This window comes from Gossypium arboreum, chromosome 7 (assembly GCF_025698485.1).
Source record: "Gossypium arboreum isolate Shixiya-1 chromosome 7, ASM2569848v2, whole genome shotgun sequence".
NCBI classification, from domain to species: domain Eukaryota; kingdom Viridiplantae; phylum Streptophyta; class Magnoliopsida; order Malvales; family Malvaceae; genus Gossypium; species Gossypium arboreum.
The window spans coordinates 30,282,228-30,286,345 of NC_069076.1; positions in this window are offsets into that span (position 1 = coordinate 30,282,228).

The following is a 4,118-nucleotide window of genomic DNA, read 5'->3' on the forward strand; positions in this document are numbered from 1 at the left end:
TGACGATGCCGAGCAAGCTGAATTTTGGTTGGACAACACTATCCGGTGCTCGATGAGCTATCTTGTACACCCGATGAGTGCTTAAAGTGTACCATCTCCTTGCTACGCGATTCCGCCTACTATTGGTGGAGTACTCTGACATCTGTGGTGCCTAGAGAGCAAGTGACTTGGGAGTTCTTTCAAACTGAGTTCAAAAAGTATATCAGTCAGAGATTCATCGACCAAAAGCGAAAAGAATTTCTTGATCTTAAGCAAGGCTCTATGTCAGTTACCGACTACGAACAAAAATTTGTGAGGCTTAGCCGGTACGCGCGAGAATGCATTTCGTCTGAAGCTATTATGTGTAAACGCCGAGGATGGGCTGAATGATGATATAAGGATGTTCGTTGGCATTCTCGAAATACGAGAGTTCGTAGTACTTGTTGAGCGAGCTTGTAAAGTCAAGAGCTTAGAAAGGAGAAACAAAAGTTGATGTGGGAACCGGAGAATTTGAAAAGGTCCTCGGAAGGTCTCTTCAACAGCATCAAGAGATTTCGAGATGATGTGAGCCGGTCTAGAGGCACTTCGGGCTTTTCTAGACGAGATCGCGGTCGACCCCTATGACCACACGAGTCACTTGATCGCCGATGGTGGAAATGATCGCCGAGAGAGAGAGGAGGTCTCATTGTGGCAAATGGCATTCGGGAGTCAGTAGATTCTATGATCGCTCTGCTATAAGTGTGGATCGGTGACCACTTTATCAAGGATCGCCCGAGGTTGCTTGAACAAAATATAAGTCAAAGTGGAAACCGGGTGCTACCACCGCCGAGGTAGGCCATCCGAAATGCGGGCAATGCTAGTGGCGGTCGAGAGGGTCGAGATGCTACAACAAGACCCGAGGCTCGTGCTCTGCTAGGACTTATGCCATACGCCGCGCGCGAGGATCTTTGCCTCACCGGATGTTATTATCGGTACTTTCACTCTTTTCGATACTAATGTGATTGCTTTGATTGACCCCGGTTCTACTCATTCTTATATATGTGAAACCTTAGCATCCAAAGAAGACTTTGCCTATTGAGTCTCTCGAGTTTGTAATTCGGTGTCAAACCCTTGGGTCATTACGTGCTTGTCAACAAAGTGTGCAAGAAAAGTCCCCTAGTATTCCGAGGTTCTTGTTTTCCGGCGGACTTGATGCTTTTGCCGTTCGATGAATTTGACGTTATTCTTGGCTTGGATTGGTTGACCATGCACGATGCGGTTGTCAATTGCAAAAGCAAGACTATCGAGTTGAGGTGCGCGAATAACGAGATAATTCGGGTTGAGTCCACGGACTTAAAGGGGTTGCCAGCTGTAATATTAGCAATGTTGGCCCAGAAATATGTAAGAAAAGGGTGCGAAGCGTACCTTGCGTATGTGCTCGATGACAAGGAGTCAGAAAAGAAACCCGAATCTGTGCTAGTAGTTTGTGAATACCCGGACGTTTTCCCTGAAGAATTGCCGGGTTTACCACCTGTTCGGGAAATAGAGTTTGGCATCGAATTGGTACCGGTACCACTCCAATTTCGATAGCTCAGATCGTATGGCAATCGACGGAATTAAAGGAGTTGAAAGCTCGCTTGCAAGAATTGGTGGATAGAGGTTTCGCCGCTTGAAGTTTTTCGCCTTGGTGTGCGCCGGTGTTATTTGTGAAAAAGAAGGATGGGACCATGAGGTTGTGCATCGACTATCGTCAGCTTAATAAAGCGACGATAAAGAACAAGTATCCGTTACCGCGTATTGATGACTTGTTCGATCAACTGAAGGGAGCCTCAGTGTTCTAGAAAATAGATTTGAGATCGGGCTATTATCGCCATGAATTCGAGATTCTGGACGCACTCCAAGACCGCCTTCGAGCGAGATATGGTCACTATGAGTTCCTAGTGATGCCGTTTGGACTTACTAATCCCCTGCGGTATTTATGGATTTAATGAATCGGATCTTCAGACCATATTTGGATTGGTTCGTAGTCGTGTTCATTGATGACATCTTGGTCTATTCAAGAAATGAGACCGAACATCTGAACACCTGAGGTTAGTGCTGCAAATTCTACGGGATAAGCAATTATATGCTAAGTTCAGCAAGTGTGAGTTCTGGTTAAGAGAGGTTAGCTTCTTGGGGCATGTGATATCTGCATCGGGCATTCGAGTCGACCCGAACAAAATTTCAGCCATACTTAACTGGAAGCCTCCGAGAAATATTACCGAGGTTCGGATCTTTTTGGGGCTGGCCGGTTATTACCGACGATTTGTAAAAGGTTTCTCAACGATAGCCACGCCAATGACGAAGCTACTCCAAAAGGACGTAAGGTTCGAATGGTTGGAGAAATGTCAGAAAAGTTTCGATCAACTGAAAACTTATTTGACTAAAGCCCCAATTCTAGTGCAACCCGAATCTGGCAAAGAGTTTGTCATCTACAGTGACGCCTCCCTACTTGGTTTAGGTTGTGTATTGATGCAAGAAGGTCGAGTTGTGGCCTATGCATCGAGGCAATTAAAGCCACATGAGAAAAATTATCCGACCCATGATCTCGAATTGGCTGCCATCGTATTCGCCTTAAAGATTTGGCGACATTACTTATTTGGTGAGAAGTGCCATGTGTATTCGGATCAAAAAAGTCTCAAATATTTGATGTCTTAAAGAGACTTAAATCTGCGACAAAGACGATGGCTCGAGCTGTTAAAGGATTATGAGCTGGTCATTGACTATCACCCAGGAAAGGTGAATGTGGTTGCGGATGCCTTGAGTCGTAAATCATTATTCGCTTTACGAGCAATGAATGTGCACTTGTCCGTTCGATCCGACAACGTGTTAGTAGCTGAATTGAAAGCCAAACCATTATTGATACATCAAATTTGTGAAGCTCAGAAGGTCGATGATGAGTTGGCTGCAAAACGGGCCGAGTGTGTTCCGAACAAGGAATCGGAGTTTCAGATCGATGATGACGATTGTTTGAGGTTCAGGAGTCGTCTGTGTGTTCCAAAGAATTCAGAACTTATTTCGATATCTTGAACGAAGCCCATCGAGCGAATGGCGATCCACCCGGGGAGTACGAAGATGTACAACGATTTGAAACGTCGGTTTTGGTGGCATGGTATGAAATGAGACATCTCCGACTTTGTTTCGAGGTGTTTAATATGTCAACAAGTGAAAGCGGAACATCAAGTGCCTTCAAGATTACTTCAGCCGATCACGATACCCGAGTGGAAATGGGATCGAGTCACAATGGACTTCGTATCCGGACTGCCGTTGTCAGTGAGTAAGAAGGATGCGATTTGGGTCGTTGTAGATAGATTGACTAAGTCGGCTCACTTTGTCCTCGTACGTACGGACTTTTCAATGGACAAACTAGCCGAACTGTACGTTTCTCAGATTGTGAGATTACACGGGGCGCCTATTTCCATCGTGTCGGATAGAGATCCGAGATTTACCTCGCGATTTTGGAAAAAGTTGCAAGAAGCTTTGGGTACTAAGTTGCATTTCAGCACCGCCTTTCACCCCCAAACCGATGGTCAATCCGAGCGGATAATTCAGATACTTGAGGATATGTTGAGATGTTGCATCCTCGAGTTCAGTGGTTCATGGGAACGGTACTTGCCTTTGATTGAATTCGCCACAACAACAGCTTTCAATCAAGTATTAAGATGGCACCTATGAGGCTTTGTACGGTCGTAAATGCCGCGTACACCATTGTTTTGGACCGAGCTCGGTGAAAGCAAAATTTTCGGGTGGATTTGATTAGAGATCTGAGCAGAAAGTGAAAGTAATCCGTGAAAGTCGAAGATAGCCTCCGATCGTCAGAAGTCGTACGCGGATCTGAAGCGTAAAGACATCGAGCATTAGGTGGGAGATAAAGTGTTTCTCAAGGTTTCACATTGGAAAAAGATACTCAGATTCGGCCATAAGGGCAAGTTGAGCCCGAGGTTCATTGGGCCATATGAGATATCCGAAGCGAGTCGGTCCGGTGGCATATCGTCGATTTTGCCCTCGAACTCGAAAAGATTCACGATGTCTTTCATGTTTAGATGCTTCGACGCTATAGATCTGATCCATCGCACGTGATTAGTCCATCGGAGGTTGAAATTCAAGCCAATATGAGTTAT